Here is a 19,927-nt window from a genome sequence, read left to right as displayed (position 1 = left end):
TAATAGATACCATCCAAAAGGTAGTTGGTAGGGTCATCATAAATCGAACAGAGTCATGGCTTATAGAAGATGACATTTTGTCCCACTTTCAGGCGGGATTCAGGCGTAATGTCGGTGCAATGGACCAGGTCTTTCGGTTCTGTGCAGTCTATTGGAAGTCAGTATCAATCACCAAGGGTAGTTTGTACCTGGCTTTCATAGACTTGAAAACAGCATTCGATGTTATTCCACGTGCCAAACTCTGGGCGGTCTTACTTGACATGGGATTCCCTGGTTATCTGTTGCAGTTTATCATCAAACTTCACGAAGACAATTACGCAAGGATTCACTGGGTGAGCCAGGGCCAATTGACAGGGAGGGTGCCAGTCAATAGAGGGGTGCGGCAGGGATGTGTGAGGGCTCCGACACTGTTCTCCCTCTTTATAAATGGGGTGGTAGACCATTTGCGGGAGGACCCAGCGGATGCCCCCGTCTTCGCCGGCGAGAAAACACCTACACTCCTCTTAGCAGACGATACCCTCCTGATGTCCAAAACCCCTATGGGTCTGCAAAAATTGCTCGACCGCTTCTGTGTTTTCTGTAAAGACCGTGGACTAACGGTTAATACCACAAAAACGAAGCTGATGGTATTGTCTGCTAATAGAAAGCTCAGGAAGGCTAACCTCTCTCTGGATGGAACCCCTCTAGAGGTGGTGGATGAATTCGACTACCTCGGGGTCAGGCTCTGCAATAATATGAGATGGGACTCCCACTTATCCAAAATGGTTTTAAATCTTAAAAGGGTCTCTGGAGCGATATTAAAGAATCAGCGCCTCTCTATTAGTAGACCAATAGCCCCCGCCCTGGCAGTTTATGAGGGGAAAGCTTTAGCTTCAGCAGTCTATGGCTCTGAACTGTGGGGTGCGGAGAACACTAAGGCATTGGTAGTTGCAGAGAATAAGTTTATGAGAGATATAGTCTCGCTTCCCGACTCCTTTGAAACCACTTTTCTTCGACATGGGTAAAAGATCAATTTCTGACTTAGTCCAAATTCGCCCCTTATTATTTTGGGTGCGTCTCAGAAGGACCCCTGAACTAGCAAATTATGCTCTAGTGCTGGATGTGCTAATTAGTTTGAATGTATCCAACAAAATAAAATGGCTTAACAATTTAAAGAAGTTGGTGGAGTCTATAGGTTTGGGTGAGTCCTGGGCCTCGCAATCCCCCCCACCTAAACAAACCGTTAAAAAACTATATTGGGATTGGATAGAGGCCAAGGAACTAAAGAACCCAAACTGGGGACCCCTGACGAATAATTTCCTTGAACATAAGCCCTTCAGAAAATTAGAGCCATTTTTGGACTTCATTCAGACTTCACGTGATAGAATCCTGTTTCTGAAATTAAGATACGGTACCCTCCCCCTCAATAAATTCAAGGAAGGGTGGAAGGCCAGGAAGGAGCTTGGCTTAAAATGCCCAGGTTGTTCATGCCCGGAAGAATCCCTTGGCCACTTTTTGTTTGCATGTATCGCTTATAAGCAGGCCAGAGCAAAATGGTTGAAACCTGTATGTAGGGAGCTAGGAGTTAGGGACCACAGATCAGCTTTGCGTATTATTTTAACCAACACTTCTTCTATGTATATTGTTTGTGGGGTCGCTAAATATCTGGCAAGTGCCTGGTTTATTAGGTCCAAGCTGCTACCAAATGCCTGTCCAGACCCATTTTAAGAAAGATATTTTAATAATGTCCCCCCTTCATTTTTAAATCGTCTTTTTAGTAATGACATCTTAATTGAAATGGAATCGTAATACTTGATATATTGTTTTATGTAGTCTTGTATGCTTGTACTTTTATGATATATTTTTCGAATAAAGTATTACAAGAAAAGTGTGTCGGTGCTGGCCATCAATGAGAGAGACCTGTGCATTTTTCAAATCGGTGGTGAAAAAATATGAGTATGTTGCTGGAGATGTGGGCCGCCGTGACACCAATGTACTTACCGGGGGAGGGTAAACACCCATTATTCCGCAACTTTCTTTCCGCATACCATCACTCCGCATACTTTCATTCCGAAAGTACCATGACTCCGCAATGCCATTATAACGCATGGCATTACATTTTATATGCTTTTACCACGCATACATTTACAATGAAATTCGTTGTAAATGCATGAATGGTAAAAGCATGTTTTTTTTTAATGTTTGGATAAGATAAGTATGGGTATAGGGGTATATGTTTTGGGGTACTGAGGTATATGTTTTGGGGTGTTTGGGTATTTTAAGGGTTCAGATATAGATTTGGGGTACAGGGGTATTTTAAGGGTTCAGAGCTAGGTTTGGGTTTTGGGGTACAGGGGTATTTTAGGGATCGAGGGTAGGTTTGGGTTTTGGGGTACAGGGTTATTTTTAGGGTTCAGGGGTAGGTTTGGGTTTTGGGGTACAGGGTATATTTATAGGGTTAAGATGGGTTAGTGTTTAAGGGTGTTGGGGTATTTTAAGGAGTAAGGGTGGGTTATGATTATGGGGTGCAGGGGTATTTAAAGGGAGCAGGGTGGGATTAGTTTTTAGGGTGTAAAGGGTAATAAAATTAAATAATAAATAAAAATAATATAAATAATGCAATTTAAAAGAATTAGGGCCAGATGTAGGTAATCCCACAAATACCGAATCATACCGATTTGGTATTTAAGAACTGGCAATCGGGATTTAGGTCATTTTACCGATTTCATTACCGAATCAGTATGATTCGGTAATTACCGAATCAGTATTTACCGATTCGGTAATTGACATTCATTCCTATGGGCCTGTAGGCCCATAGGAATGAATGTCAGTTACCGAATCGGTAAATACCGACTCGGTAATAGGGGGAAACATTGAAGGGTGGCAGGGTGTCACTTTGACACCCTGTTGCACCCCTTAATTGTGCATGTGTGTACATGTTGCAGACATACATGCCCGTCTGCAACATGGCACTGTTTAAAAAGCAAACAAAGGGAGCAGGGTGGACAGCACACGCCCACAGCACAACGCAGACACGCCCACAAGAGATTACTTTGCTGACACAGTTCTTTTACCTTTTAAATGTATATGGTGAGCGTCTGCATAGCCTATGTCCTTCTGCTGCAACTGCCCTTTCCAACGCTGTATTGGGTGTTGTGATTGGTGCTGTGGTTCCTGAGATTACCCGCCTCAAAGGTTTGGGCTCTCTCTTTATTATATTAGTATAGATATAGATCATACCCCTTCACATTCACACAGATGTCTGAATATTTATTCATAACATTTCGTACTGTATAGATATAGATCATACCCCTTCACATTCACACAGATGTCTGAATATTTATTCATAACATTTCGTACTTGTGCATAAAACTTAACATTCAAAATTACCCCTTTCACATTCATTGCTAGTCCTTCCCATTCATAAACACCCCTTCACACTTCCATATGGGCCTTCAGATCTATTTGTATCTTTAGACAATCTAACATGTCCTCCCACATTCATGTGTACACCCTCCGATTCATGCTCAATGACTTACATTCACACATACCCCTTCACGTTGATGCACACCCCTCCACATTCTCACATAGCACATTACATTCAAGAATACCCCTCTACATTCATTCACTACCCATCGTATTAACTCACTGGTTAAAACATTAAAATCATTGACCGAAGACGTCCCAAAAATCAATGGGAAAACGCTCCCGGTGCTACTCTATGCGGATGACGCGGTCCTTATGGGCCGCACTCCGAATTCCTTTCCCACCTTAGTGCATGGTTTTGTCAACCACATGGATAGCTTGGGCCTATGTACTAACTTAAAAAAATCTTTTCTAATGTCGTCTGGTCGCAGGAAACGCCAACTTAGTTTTATGTCTGTGGGCAATCAGAAGTTGATGAGCACTAGCACCTTTCCATATCTCGGGGTGGTCTTTGCTGCGAACGGCTCCTGGACTGAGCACATGGCTCACTCCAGGAGCAAGCTCTCAAAGGCCTCCAACTCAATTCTCAGTTTTCCAAGCCCAAAGATATCAGGTGACATTTTAGCAATTTACATTTTTTTTTTTTAAGTACAATGCCTGCCAACAGCTACGTATGGCACTGAGGTTTAGGGCATCGCCAAGAGCCCCTGTATCCAACAGGAAGAGAATAGATTTAGCAGAAAGCTACTAGGCGTCCCAATCTTCACACCCCTATATGTTTGCCATAGGGACCTCAACCTAAATTTTATAGAAAATGTTATTAAGACCCGCCCTGCCCTCTTTTGGTTATCTGTTTGGAAATACCAGGCCGCATCCCTAACGAGAGAGATCATTAGTGATTGTATTGAATGTGAGAAAGGGAAAGACATCCCTTGGCTAGCAGGGGCGTTTCAGAGCCTATGCAGCGTTAACAAGGGAAGAATCTTCCTAAATCCTAGCACAGCAGTGACTATGAATACAAATGAGCTCAGGAGTGCCCTCTATTCATGATAAAGAGTGGAAAGGATTGAAAAGGAACAAAAAAAATCCCTTGTCCATAGCTATATGGCCATTGAACATCCCGTGCATCCGCTGGCTAACTACCTTACCCTGTCTATGAGCCATTGGGAGGAGAGCCTTTTATTTCGCCTAAGGGCAGGCACTATCAAATTTGTTTTATGTTTTCCCCTTGGTCACCACTCTGGCCATGACCACCTTCCTTGCCCATGTGACGGTTAGAGTGGACAATCTATCTTACATTTTTTGTTTTTCTGTAAATACTATTTAAAAGTATATTAAGTGGCTTTTAACCCCGTATTTTAAAAAAAAATGTCACCGATTAGTCTGGAAAACGCTTACCTGAGGTTACTTTCCCTGGATAACGAAAAGCTAGTTTTTCGCTCATGCAGTTTTTTGAGAATTGCTGTTCGAGCACATCAGTTGACGTCCATTCTTTGAGATTCTATATTATTTATTCATGTATTTTTGCACAAATTTGAAAGATTATTGTATACTGTATGTTGCAAATGGATTTTACTATGACTCTCTTATTTGTAAACATTTAACCTGCTGAGTAGCTGTGCTTTTATGGATATGATGTTATCCGAATAAAGTGGCTTTGAACCTTGAACCATAGGTTCACGATGACCTTTAAACCATCCCATTATGAAGCCAACACAGGTCGAAACTGGTCTGGGTTTTCTTGCATTTCCTCTGAGGTGGACCTGGCCTGGCAGTACAGGGTAGACTGTTCCAGAATCAAGACTGATTTACATATGGCTGATGTGTCTAAAGTAGGAGAGTGACAACAAACAAGGGTCTGAAATGTGGCCCCAGTAATTACCAAATGCAGAGATGAATTCCTGCGTTCCACCAATCGCCATCGCTTTTCCTCAACGCTGGTATTAGGTCGCTGCAACTTGTGTCTTTTAGCAAGAGCTCAATACCTGGTGATCGCATGGCAGGACCCAGCGTGCTGCATAGCGGGGAGATGAGTCGTAGGGAGCTTGAGGTGAACGCCCTGCCCAGCTGTCCATACGAGGGGGGCATCATCTGATCTGAGCTCCCAGTCACCAATCAGAGGCAGGTGCTTCTACCTCTGCATTAGCCTTTTAAACCCTGCCACCAGCCTTGCTGTCCCTGCTCTGAGGTCAGGACACCAGAGACCTGAATGGAAAGGACACTGTCTTTCTGAGCACAGTTTACCTTATATAATTCGATCCGTTTGTCCTTCTCTTGTCCCTTCTGCATCAAGTAGGAGACTACTTCATGCTTAGGGCCTAAGAGTCCAGCGAGACATCTGATGTCATGAGTCCCAAAGCAAAGATGATGTCACTTCTTGTACAGCCGCCATTTTGGTGACTTGTTGTTCATATTTGAGTCTGGAACATACCAAGGGAGGGTTTCTCTCTAGGGGGTGAATTCAGAATGAGGCAGGTGGGATTTGGATTTCGGTGTTGAGAAAAGTCAGTGAAGGTTCAAGGCTCTGAGGGAATGGCGTATCGACTCTCGCCTGCCATTACTCATAAACATCTTCCGGCAATAAGATGCTATTTCATTACTATGGTGACAGAATGGGGCACTCACAGGTTTTTAACATGTTAATAATGTCTATTCATAGTGCCGTATTTCTCTTTTCTAGGTGTAGGACTGTGCGCTGAAATGTGTGAACCAGGAGGAGTTTGTCCTAAGGGTCAGACCTGCGTAAGCAATGGCTGTGGACATCAGTGCGAACCAAGTAAGTATTGACGCGTGATAGGAAATGGCCAACTTCAGAAGAAAAGGCTGGCAGCAAGTCTTGTGGTCCTGCCATGGTGGAACCCCTCCTCCCAAGGGTAGTGAGGGTCCCACACTGGGCTGTGATGCTGCCTTGAGACTTTATCTGAAGCAATAAAGCTTTAATGCACCAGTGTCTCCTACTAAAATGGAGGCATGTGATGTGATGAGCTATCATGAGACTGATCACTGGACACACAGCGTTTGCTAAGATGATTAAACATGTGTGAGTTGTACATATTTTGTTTATAGTGTGCATTAATATATAACTACGGTATAGTCTTATTTGTATATTTATTTTATTTGTTGTGTATATGAAGGGCAATATTACTATTTAAGTCAGGTAATGTTTGTTGGCAGTTCAAAGCAAACCAGACTACAGGTGCTTCTGGATTCAAAAGCACCGACACATATAACTACATTAACACTGGACACAAGTCCTGGGAAATATAGCAATGGGACAAGTTAGCATATTTAAATCACAATGAGGTCTTAGACAGGGACATCCCAATATATATTATGAAATCAGCCAAATTAAAATAAACAACATTTTAGCAGAATCCCCAAAGAAATAAAAAAAAATAATAATAATTTTTTGGTTTGCTTTACGATTTTATAAATCACGTGTAGGTTTTTCCAAATGTCAATTGGTGGTATGCCTCATACAGCTGAAAGCCACACTGATCTTAAAGAGATGTGTTGAAGTTGGTATCACACCTTTAAATTGTGTTTAGAGAGATAACAAGGTATTCATTAGGAGGTGAATGAGTGAATGTTCATAAGCAGCCCCCGCGGGACCTCTGGTGCACATGCAGAGGCTGCTCCCAGTGGGCTGGGTTTAAAGCGCCCTGAGGCCAGCTTACACACGTACAGCGTCATTACATCCAAGCAGTACAGCGTCATTCCATCAACGCAGCCACCCTGCCAGGGCACCGGGGACACTTCCCTGATTCTTTTGCCTCAAGTAGGGGGAAGGAAGGGAGTCACTGCTCTAAATATAGAGGGGGGGGTCCCTCCCCCCGGTTCACCCCCGTCTTGTGTCCGCAGCATCTCAATCTAATGAAAGACTGACTGCACAGAAGGAAGTGTGGAGAAGGCACATGTAAGGCTGCAGTCCCAAACCCACCACTGCTGAGACAAGGGTGGGTGTAGGTAATGCCTACAGCTCCCCTCCGGCTCCACAGCCTCGAGGTCACCATTTATGGCTTTAGTGCCCTAAAAAAATCCCAGCTCCACACACCGACCATCAGATCAAATATCCGTCCGTTGCTAGGCGCGTGGTCAGTTCTGATAAACAGGGCTACACTGGACGGTGATCCCCTGAAATACCAGGGTTACTGAAAGCGACATCACACAACCTTTGACATCAATGATAGCACAGGAAGTGACATCACACACCCTTTGACAACATTATATGGTGCATTCCTGTCCTCTCCTTGCACGGGTGTACTTTCCAGGTCGAACACTCATGGTAAATGTGGGACTGCGCCTAAATTCATGGCGGATGTGACTCCACCCATGGAACACCTCCATGGGCGGAGTAATGGACGCTGCGGCTTCTGCTGTCTTGCGTCACTCCAGATTTACCGAACCCCACAGGGACGTGCAAGGGGGCCATGCGTGGCTCGGTAAATCTGACTTTAGTTTTGCTATACTGTTGCGTTACATTGCGCGATGCAAGGGCAACGCAACACTTTGATAAATGTTGCACCTAGTGTATGTATTGATAAATAAAAGGGAGAGTTACATAAAACATAGTTAAGAAAATGGTCAACCCCACCAATATAAATCAATATGTAACAATGCATTAAATATAGCCTCCATTAGTGGCTTGATTTATCCTGTTTCATTGTTTACATAACGTGATTTATGATGTCTTGTAAGGAGGTGCCACACTTGTGAAACATAGAGGGGACTGGGTATTTGAAACATATCATTAGTTGTGTCCGAGAGACAGTGTTAGAAGTTACGTCGCCTTCATGCAATGAAAAAAATCAGAAAATAAAAAAGCACACATCCCCACACACACGCCTGCACACACATACACCACCCGCACACACTCAAAACACACACATGCGCACATACACACACACACATGATTTACTTAATTTCTTCCATGTTGAAGATGAGAGACACACGCATTTCAACCTAATCAGTCTTAAGCACAAGATCTCACTCTGCAGTCCCAACCCCACCACTGCGGAGACAAGGGTGGGTGTAGGTAATGCCTACAGCTTCCCTCCGGCTCCACAGCCTCGAGGTCACCATTTATGGCTTTAGTGCCCTAAATAAATCCCAGCTCCACACACCGACCATCAGATCAAATATCCGTCCGTTGCTAGGCGCGTGGTCAGTTCTGATAAACAGGGCCGCCCTGGACGGTGATCCCCTGAAATACCAGGGTTACTGAAAGCGACATCACACAACCTTTGACATCAATGATAGCACAGGAAGTGACATCACACACCCTTTTGACAATAATGATATCACAGGAAGTGACATCACCCACCCTTTTGACATCAATGATAAAACAGGAAGTGACATCACACACCCTTTGACAACAATGATATGACAGGAATTGACATCACACACCCTTTGAGATCAATGATATCACAGGAAGTGATATTATATGACTTTGAATCCCAGAAAGTGATGCAACATGACCTTGAGCCTGATGACATCACAATAATTGATGCCACTCCACTCAAGAACGAAATTATTACATTTTTCAGGCAACGCCGCAGCTACTTTGCGGCGCTGCACCGCCTAAAAGGGAGGGCAGGAATGCCCCATATCTAACATTATATGGTGCATTCCTGTCCTCTCCTTGCACGGGTGTACTTTCCAGGTCGAACACTCATGGTAAATGTGGGACTGCGCCTAAATTCATGGCGGATGTGACTCCACCCATGGAACACCTCCATGGGCGGAGTAATGGATGCTGCGGCTTCTGCTGTCTTGCGTCACTCCAGATTTACCGAACCCCACAGGGACGTGCAAGGGGGCCATGCGTGGCTCGGTAAATCTGACTTTAGTTTTGCATTACTGTTGCGTTACATTGCGCGATGCAAGGGCAACGCAACACTTTCATAAATGTTGCACCTAGTGTACGTATTGATAAAGAAAAGGGACAGTTACATAAAACATAGTTAAGAAAATGGTCAACCCCACCAATATAAATCAATATGCAACAATGCATTAAATATAGCCTCCATTAGTGGCTTGATTTATCCTGTTTCATTGTTTACATAACGTGATTCATGATGTCTTGTAAGGAGGTGCCACACTTGTGAAACATAGAGGGGACTGGGTATTTGAAACATATCATTAGTTGTGTCCGAGAGACAGTGTTAGAAGTTACGTCGCCTTCATGCAATGAAAAAAATCAGAAAATAAAAAAGCACACGTCCACACACACACACGCCTGCACACACATACACCACTTGCACACACTCAAAACACACACATGTGCACATACACACACACACATGATTTACTTAATTTCTTCCATGTTGAAGATGAGAGACACACGCATTTCAACCTAATCAGTCTTAAGCACAAGATCTCACTCTGAACATTGAATCCCGCATGTACAAAAAATGGTCACACAGTTAGGAGTCCTAACTTTACTACTACTAAATGCCTTCAGTGAATACCAAAAGTAGTAAGTTTAGGATTTTATCTCATATTAGTTCTGTGAATTGGCCCCAATGCCTTTTATGTTTTAAAAACCAAAACATAAATAAAAGGCATTGTCAATTACAATGCCAATAGTTCAAAAGCGTGTAAATGCGAGACATATTGCATTGCAAATGCTTGTTTTTTAAATGATTGTTTATGTGCAGGAAGGGACACCTTCCTGCACATAAACAATCATGCATGGTGTTTTGCTGTTTTGCTGTTTTAATGTGTACTGCAACATGCAGCACATATAAAAACAGCAAATACGAGGCGAAATAAAGCATGTCTCCTTGTTGCGCCATGTTAAAACCGGGTTTTTTTGGTCTTAATTTTGGCGCTGCCCTATATCTACGCCACCCTTGTAAATATGGGGCAGTGTCAAAATCAATGGGTGTTGCGGCAGGAATCCAACCACAACACTCATTGACCACCCATTTCACGCTGAATATGGCGTGAAAGGGTGCTTTATTTACAAGACAGCATTTAGCTATGTTAAGTAGCTTAGCACTGGTTTTTTGTATCGCCACAGGAACGTCGAATAAAGTGACATTCTTGTGGCAATAGGACCTTGAAAATATGCCCCCAAGTCCGTGAAAACAACATAAAAAAGAAAAATGAACCATTACACAAGTTTATGTTCACTCAACATTAATGTTCTAAATTACGGTGAATTACAGGTGAAAAGGGTTTCTATTAGGAGTGAGTGTAACACGCATAGTTTGCAATAGCGTCATTATGGCAAGTTACAGCTAAATTATTCGGACTCACGTGAATTTCTTAACCCTGCCTTTAGTGCGATTTCCAAAATGGACCCAATGATGCATTTTGCGCTGAGAAAATAGCGCTAAATGCAACAGAACAGGAAGAGCAGCGGCCAGGCATCCCCTTTGCTCTTGTAGGCATTTTTGCTCAAGATTATGCAAAATTATGCAAGTGGACATAATCGCTTAATTTCCAGTAATTTCACATCACAGAGTAATGTGATATTACTGAAATAACTTTGAATATTTCAGCATAATTAAAATGTCACCCCGGTTGCCAGGAAGCGAGGGTGAATATTGTACGGAAGGAATGGGGAGTTTTGCAACTAATACTCATTGGACGTGTTACATATTGCAGCATATAACTCAATTACGCAATCACAACTACGTGTGGCAGTAAACTTAGCTAACTCAGCATTTTTCTTGAAGAAATTCTTGTATGAATCTGCGTCTGGTTCCTTCATTGTCTGGTGTTCTTTTTATGCTTTATTTATATAGGACACGTATATGAATAAGATTTCACTTTTTCTACGTACTTTTACCTTTGCCAACTACTGTGACTGTTACTTATTTGAGAAATCTTTGCCCTGAGGAAGCCCACTTCGGGCTAAACGCGTTGGCTGTTTCTTGGCTGTTTTCATTGGTCATCCTATTTTGAGAATATTGGCTGTTCACTTGTATCATCGTATCAAGAAGCTTTATTAAATCTGGACTTTTTATAAATCTACGAAGGACATCAGTTGTGTTTTGTTGTATCGACACTTTCTGTCATTATTTAGTTTGCCTCTCCACTTACTTGTTTTAGTTCTTAACCCTGCATTTAGTTCTATTTTTGTAGCACAAAATGCACCCTCGTTTCCAAAATGGACCCAATGATGCAATTTGCGCGAAGAAAATAGCGCTAAATGCAACAGAACAGGAAGGGCAGCGGCCAGCCATCCCCTGTACTCTTGTGTAGGCATTTTTGCTCAAGATTATGCAAAATTATACAAGTGGACATAATCGCTTAATTTCCAGTAATTTCACATCACAGAGTAATGTGAAATTACTTTGAATATTTCAGCATAATTAAAATGTCACCCAGGTGTAATTTCTATGTCTGTCTTATGTACAGTTGCTTGCTGAAAGGACCCCCTCTGCTCTATTAAAATTGTACTCCAGTTTATTGTGCTGTGTTGAAGCAGTATTTCCTGGTGTCATATTCTTACTGTAATAAAACATAAACATCTCACCAGTTTGCAAAGGTCAAACCTATTGACTTTGCCACTGCTTGTTTTTAGTTTTCTCAACCGTACCGAAGCATGACCACGGGGAGCCATTACCAAAGTGTCTTGACCGATATTGTAGCCCTGCTTGCAGCCAAAACCTCCTGGAAGCAGCCTGTCTTCGCGCTGTAAGCGCCTGGTGACCTTGATTTCTGCCCCCCCCCCGCCGCCGCCAGTTCCACCAAGCGGCCGCTGAGCGGGGGGACTACAAACCCCAGAATCCCTGGTGGCTCCTCCCCGCCCACCCACACCCACTTCCGCGCCCGGAGGCGCTAAAAACATCGTAGCTCCCTCCGCGTCGCGGGACGCGCGCGGGACCAGCCGGGCTAAGCCCGGGCAAAGGGCGGGCCATCCGGGGCCGGTCGAGGCTGGGCTGGGTCACCCCCCTGACATTGACTTCGAGACTTTCAAAGTAAGACCATAGTCTATTTACTGATCTTTTAACTATCGGTCTAGCCATTGACAGTATTGTATTGTATTACAACATTGCGCTTAAACCAATCTACTACAGTCTTGTCTGGTTTTGACATTCATCCTTCCTATTTGCTTAGCTCTTAGACAAAAGACTATAGGAAGAGGAGTGGATGCCGTAGTAAACCCAGGAAATCCTTGGTGGGAGGCTCTGTTAGGGGGACTCTTGATCTTTTTATTACTAGGGCTGCTCCCGTGCTCGAACGCGAGATTGAATTCACGGAAAAGCGTCTATCCTCGGAACATTTGTATTAAAAAACGTTCATCTCTGGGTAAAATTCGGTCAGCAACCACTCCATCGGCCCAGATTTCCGATAAAACCCTAAACGCTGACATTAGTATTCCATCTCAATCACAAGATCAAACACCTCTAACGCCCCCACATATAAACGACTCACCCACTGATCCACCAGTAGAGATCGTATCAGAGGAGCAATCATTCACAACATCCTCTAGGGATTCCTCGTTTAGGGAAACTAACATCAAAACAATAGGTCATGGACAAATAATTAAAAAAAGAAAGCGCGGGGGGGCAAACTATAGTCACAGAAATGTGCAAAATGCCTAAATTATTCAGGAGCCCCTGGTGAATTAATGGGGAGTATTGAGAAATTTGTCAAATCACTAATATTACCATTAGTAGAGCGAACCAAAAGAAGGGCTGAACAATTGGGGAATATTGAAAAGGCAATAGCAACTAACACAGAGTCAATTAATGAACTCGCAAAAGCTAGACACACCCGACATAAATGTAAGACACCAACAGGGATAACATCAGCTGATAAACTACCCAGTAACAACCTGTCAATAGCACCAGCCAAGAACATCTCGGTCCCCCTGACAATAGATGAGGGACATCCTAGCCACAGGGAAGTAAGACTGGACAGGCAGGCGAAAATAACAGATAACTCTCAGACCAACGCTCCTCGGAAGCCTATTCCTGCCAAGCCTCTAATGACACACCAGCAAATAATAGACCTACCACCAGAGGCGGCACCCTACATGGTGGTATTAACTGGGGTTCCAGAATTAACAGTGGTAACAATCGAAGGCCAACAGGAGCTTAAAAACAAAGTGATATTTTGGTTGAGGAATAACAGGCCATTACCCCCCAACATAAACGGTGAAATTCTTCATGTCAGAAGACTCGGTGGGTAGGTACCAGACCAAAGGACATAAGAGGAGACGTCGTCATCATAAACTTTAGAGATCGCAGAGTAATCAGACACATTGGTGATTGGTACTCTGAGAGAGGAGGGGAAGAAATCTCCACACACAATCTTAGCTACTTCTACCCTCAATCCCTATTGGCTCATCCCCCAAGATCCTGCGCCCTTTATGGGCGCTTCCCAGAAAGCTCTGGTTTTAAGGGCTTTGGTTTCAATGTTCCCACTTTCAATCATTTCTTCACGCTCTCTGGGCTGGAAGGAGTCGATTGACTTTCTAACCTAGATCCAAGGGTCAATCACGTTTTAAAACAATTAGAAACCCCAGCAATCCCAAAGGCTAACTTAAAGGGTGGTAATCAGCCTGAAATCTCAGGTTCTAACTTATACCCACCGATATTCTATCATGAGACAGATAATAAACCCGTCATGGCAGGAGAAATTGCATCAGGCATTATTACACATAATAATGGTGAGGCCTTGGGATACACGGATGAGTTAGCCGTGGAACAGCCTCTAGGGTCAGTGGAAACTCACCCAGGTAAAGTAGGCTCTGCCATCGTCCTTCTTTTCTGGAATATTGCCGGATTATGCCCTAAAATAGAAAACGGTATGGGGGTAAGCTTCATACAGAAATGTAATATAATATGTCTCCGGGAGACTTGGTCAACAACCAAAGTCCATTTGGTAGGTTACAAAACTTTTTTCTCCCCCGCAACACATGTAGCCTCAGGTAGAGCAAAAGGTGGTTTGACCATATACATTTCAAACACAATAAGGGGCCTGGCCATAACCTCAGTAGCTCTGGAAACAAATTACCAGATTTGGAGCCTTCGCTTTAGTAAAGATGACACTGTTCTATTGGTAAATTTTTATAACAACTTACCGGTTGGTGAACTATTGACTGTCATGCGACAGTTGCGCTCTCAATTATCTATCCTGACTGGGGGCTCTGTTAGTGGGGCTACCATTCTATGGGGGGGCGATTTTAATCAACATCCCTGCCAACACAGTAACCGTAACTTGTGTGGGTTAACGGACGAGAACGAGGATCCTTTAGTGCATTTTTCCCATTCAACTATTGGAAACTGTCTAAATGATTCTCTTCTTGACCTGGATCTCAAAATTGTAAATAAAATGAATACTTCTACCCAGATGTTAGATGCAACATATATTGGCAGGGGTAGCCATACCACTATAGACTTCATCCTGATATCCAATACATCAGGGAACCGTGTTACCAGCTTTTCAACCCTCATAAACACACAAAGTGATCACTGCGCCCTCACCATAACACTTCACCTATTACGAGAGCACAGCACTCAAAGTATAGTTAGCGCATTGAGGCAAAACTCTTTACACTTGGACAAACTTAACGGATTCTCCTTAAAATGGGAGAAAGTTGACCTCCAAGAAATTTTGAGTAGAGTGATAAAAATGGCATACTGTTCAATCCTCAAATGCTTAGATCTGTCAGTACAGAGTGAAGAATTATTAAGAAACTTTAAGATGGTCATAAAAGCAATAAATGCGTCGTTACTCGTAAAGTTAAACACTCAAGGGAAGAAAGCAGGATGGTTTAATCATAGATGCACAGCAGCGCATTCTAAACTAAAAATAGCACGGCAAAACCCAAATAGGGTTCCCCAGGAAATAGCAAACTTGAGGCGAGAGTGTAATATAGCATTAAAGGACAGGAAAATTGAACTCAAGCAGGCCTTATGGGATAAACTACATAAAAGCTCTACCCATAAAAATAGCTCAGCATTTTGGTCTGTGGTAAAATCCCCATTTCTATTAGATCAAAAGGATCAACCGGCCATTGATGTGGCAATTGATGAATTGAGTTGGGTGGACCACTTCTCAAAGATCTTTGGTGGGGGCCCAGTAGACTCAACCGAAGATTCAAACGTCGCTCCACTCACTACCACTTATCCATTGGAAATAGAAATTGACATCAATGAGGTTCTACGGGCCATTAAAACCAGCAAAAAAAGGTAAAGGCCTAGGACCCGACGGTGTCCCGATGGATCTATTTAAATCGAACGAAGACCTATGGGCACCAATTCTCACAAGGGTACTCAGGGCAGCCTGTGAGGTGGGGCTACTGGACTCATGGTCCAAATCAATCATGGTCCCCATCTTTAAAAAGGGGGACCGCCAGGAGGTATCATGCTACCGTCTGATCTCTCTGCTGGATTCCTTGGGTAAAGTTGTGGGCAGAATCATCCTCGAACGTCTTCAGCAGTGGGCGGAGGATGGCAGGATCCTTTCAGACATCCAGTTCGGTTTCAGGGAGGGCCTAGGGACAGTTGAACAGGTTCAAGTACAAGTTCAAGTTCGAGCATTTATATAGCGCACTACTCACCCAGGGGGTCTCAAGGCGCTAGGGGAGGGGTTCATTATTTGTCGAATAGCCAGGTTTTAAGTTCTTTTCTGAAGGAGATGTGGTTTTGAGTAAGGCGGAGGTGAGTGGGGAGTGAGTTCCAGGTCTTGGCAGCCAGGAAGGAGAAGAATCTGCCACCCATGGTGGATTTTCGGATGCGCAGGACTGCGGCGAGGGCTTGATAGGACGATCTTAGATGGCGGGTGGGTTTGTAGAAGGACAGTCGAGTGTTGAGGCATTCGGGTCCTAGATTGTAGAGGGCCTTGTGTGCGTGGGAGAGAAGACGGAACGTAATTCTTTTGTTGACGGGAAGCCAGTGGAGGTCTTTTAGGTGTCCGGTAATGTGATCTTGGCGAGGAATGTCCAATATGAGTCTCGTTGATGCGTTTTGGATGCGTTGGAGTTTTTTCTGTAATTTTGCTGTGATTCCGGCGTATAGTGAGTTACCATAATCCAGACGACTCGTGACCAGTGCGTGGGTGACAGTCTTTCTTGTCTCGAGGGGGATCCAGCGGAAGATCTTTTTGAGAATGCGAAGTACGTTGAAGCAGGAGGATGAGACTGCGTTGACTTGTCTGGACATCGAGAGAGAGGAGTCTAGGATGAAACCCAGGTTTCGTGCGTGGTCTGTGGGTGTGGGTTCTGTGCCCAGGGCCGGTGGCCACCATGAGTCGTCCCAGGCAGAGGGGGATGATCCTAGGATGAGCATCTTCGTTTTGTCTGAGTTGAGTTTTAGTCGGCTATGTTTCATCCATTCGGCTACTTCTTTCATGCCTTCGTGAAGATTGGTTTTGGCGGTGTTAGGGTCTTTGGTGAGGGAAAGGATTAATTGGGTGTCGTCGGCGTAAGAGATGATGTTGAGGTTGTGTTGGCGCGCGATGGATGCGAGTGGGCTCATGTACACGTTGAAGAGGGTGGGACTGAGTGATGATCCTTGTGGTACTCCACAGATGACTTCAGTGGCCTCTGAGTTGAATGGGGGGAGTCGGACTCTTTGAGTTCTCCCTGAGAGGAATGAGATGATCGGTGTGGATCTGAAAGTGGAGATGTTCGGCGGTTGCAAGATTATCGTCGGAGCTGGTCGAGATTTTGATGGTGTTCCTGTGGATGATGGCGATGCCTCTCCAGTTTGATTGGTGCGGTCTTTTCGGATAATCTTGTAAACGTCCGGTATGGCTATGGCGATGTCGGGTGCTGATGATGTGTTCATCCATGTTTCTGTAAGGAAGGCGATGTCCGGAGACGCAGTGTCGAGTAGGTCCCAGAGTTCAGTTGCGTGTCTGTGGACCGAGCGGGTGTTAAGTAGGATGCACTTCAGGCGGTTAGAGTCGGAGCTGTGTATGGAGGAAGTGGATTTGGTGAGGGTCCTGGAGCAGTTGAACTTGCAGGTGAGGCAGGCGAATGGGCCGTGGGTACGTCCTGGGGTGGCTTCGCAGCATTGTGGTGTGCGTCCGGGGTTGAGGGCGAGGAGAGTTGCGGCATCATATGTGAGTCTGGTGGGTTGGGTGCGGCGGGGACCAGGGGGTCTGACGCTAGGCGGGGTCCAGGCGCGGACGGGCGTAGACGGGCTTACCTTTGGCGCACCTTCGGCGCGCATAGGGCGCGTCCGCTGCGCGCGAAAGCATCTGTCATAAATGGATAGTGGAAGGGGAGGGGCGAGGGAGGGTCAGCAGGGAGGCGGGATCGGGCGGAGAGGACGGGCTCCGAGGCACAAACAACAAACAAAATGGCATCCAAGTGAAATTGTCAACAGGAAGGGGCACACCGAGTGAATGGCGATTTAAATAAACTTAATATGAATGAGAAACACTCGACAATGCGTTATCACACAAGCGCTATGCTAAGTGGCAGCTAGCAGAGACAACAGCTGGGCAAGCGCGTGTAAGACCAGGATAGTGCTAAAATTGGCAAAGCGCTATTGATAATTAATATACATGCTTGGGCTTCAATTAATGCAGCGCAATGACAAGCAGCAGATTATAGTTAAACGAGTATCACAGGCAGAGCAGCGAGATCATTAACGATACCACTGGAGCAGGGAGCAGGGAGCGACCGCTTCTGAGAGCGCCAGGACGGTCACCGTCACTGGCACAGGCACTGAACCTGACATTAATTTTAGGGAAATACGTTTGTGCAAAGGCGGGCAGTATTTACATGGTATACGTGGATCTGTCAGCCGCCTTTGACTGTGTTTGCCACACCAAATTATGGACAATATTGTTGGTCATGGGGGTAGACTTGCCTTTGGTAAATTTCCTGTGTGAACTTTACACAAATGCTTCAGCCTGGGTGAGGTTTGGTGTAAAAGGAGAGCTATCGGCGTCGTTTGGAGTGGAGAGGGGAGTGAGACTAGGATGTGTCCTGGCTTCCTTTCTCTTTAAGCTTTATACCAACGGACTGGAGCGAGCCATGTTGAATGGGAGCCAGGACCTTCCTCAAGTTAAAAATCGCTCGATCCCGGCTCTGCTCTACGCGGACGACGACGTTATACTGGCGCGCACACCTCTAGAACTCCAGAAGGCTCTAAATAGGTATTCCCAATTTATGGGTGAACTGGACCTACATATTAATATCAAAAAAACTTTTATTATGACTGCAGTATTAGGGAAAAAAGGGCCAAAGAGTATATTCTTAAATAAGGAAAAATTGGAAGTAACAGCACAGTACCCCTATTTGGGCATTATTATCGACCAGAAACTAAATTGGCTTCCAGCCATAGAGTCAAGAAAATTCCACCTAGTAAGAACCACTATGGCCCTTGCAAATTTCTCTAAACAATTGGGCAGGAGACCGCCGGCAGAGCTCTTAACGATATATAGAGCTAAATGTCAGTCAGTAGCGCTATATGGCGCGGGAGTGTGGGGGTACGCTAACACCAATAACCTACAAGTGGCAGGAAACGCATTTCTCCAATTCCTTCTAGCGATTCCAAAAAGCACATCCACCTTTTCCTGTCACATAGAATTGGGAATCTCTTATCTACCGGACCTAGCTAAAATACAGCCTCTCCTCCATTGGCACCGCATATGGTCGGTGGACAAAAACACACTTACCCAGCAGATTATCTTAGATTGTATGGCCATGGACTATTCAAACAAAATTGGAAGGCTAGCATATATAAAAGGTTTTTTAACTGACCTAGGATTGGAAAAATATTACCCGACTCCAACCACAATCCGGTCATTATCTAGGAAGGCATTACAGGCTCTCTCACTTGCCTATCTAGAAGAAATTCGGGTAACTAAAGAAACCTCCAAACCATCTGTCCAACACTGCATCGCTGTACAAACAACTTTTTCAATTCAGCCCTATTTAACCTATGATCTTACTACTTTTGAGAGATTTCTCTTAATAAGATTTAGGTTAAATACCTTACATCGTTTGGTTGCTTTTCCAGAAAGAAACAACTGGGATTCAGTATTCTCTTTATGCCCGTGTGACGAGATCTCAACCCAGGCAACCATTCATACTTTCTTTTTTTGTAAGTATTATAGAGAATATGCTCTTTATTTTCAATAAAAAATTGCAGAAATAAAAAAAAAAAAGAAAGATCTGGCGGACTCCGCTACTAAAACTTGTTGGAATTAGAAGATGCCGCCCGGCTTTGCTATTTTTACAGATGTTGGGCGATGAGTGGATGGCGAAGTGCATTGTCAAGTTCTTGAAATGCATTTTCCGACACCGAATAAACCTGTAAAAAGAGGAAAAATAAATTGCCACATAGTGTTGTGGTATGATAATTCAACTAATTGTGTAAAGAGATTGAGACTTTCCCTTAGAATATTCTATGTGTACATAATGATTGTTCTGAAAATTCAATTAACTGTGTAAAGAGAGAGACGTTTCCTTAGAATGTTTTATGTATATATAATGAATTAGTTTTAATATTGTATAAATTATAGAGAAGCACAATGGTAATTCCCCTCCATTTAAAAAAATCAATACGTTTTTTAAGAAATTGTACTAAACGCTAGTATT

At 44.0% G+C, this 19,927-nt stretch overlaps 1 long non-coding RNA gene across 3 annotated transcripts in view; it reads left to right on the top strand.

Annotated features, from left to right (window-relative positions):
• LOC144773648 (uncharacterized) overlaps positions 1-19,927 on the top strand; it is a 207,661-nt gene that overhangs the window by 114,588 nt on the left and 73,146 nt on the right. For all 3 annotated transcript variants that reach the window (XR_013600043.1, XR_013600042.1, XR_013600041.1), the window contains exon 2: positions 6,086-6,181. This is a non-coding gene — a long non-coding RNA (uncharacterized LOC144773648). The remainder of the gene's footprint in view (positions 1-6,085; positions 6,182-19,927) is intronic.

This window comes from Lissotriton helveticus, chromosome 8 (genome assembly GCF_964261635.1).
Source record: "Lissotriton helveticus chromosome 8, aLisHel1.1, whole genome shotgun sequence".
In the NCBI taxonomy this organism is placed as follows: domain Eukaryota; kingdom Metazoa; phylum Chordata; class Amphibia; order Caudata; family Salamandridae; genus Lissotriton; species Lissotriton helveticus.
Note: the sequence above shows the minus strand (reverse complement) of the source record. Positions and strands in the feature narration are given on the sequence as shown.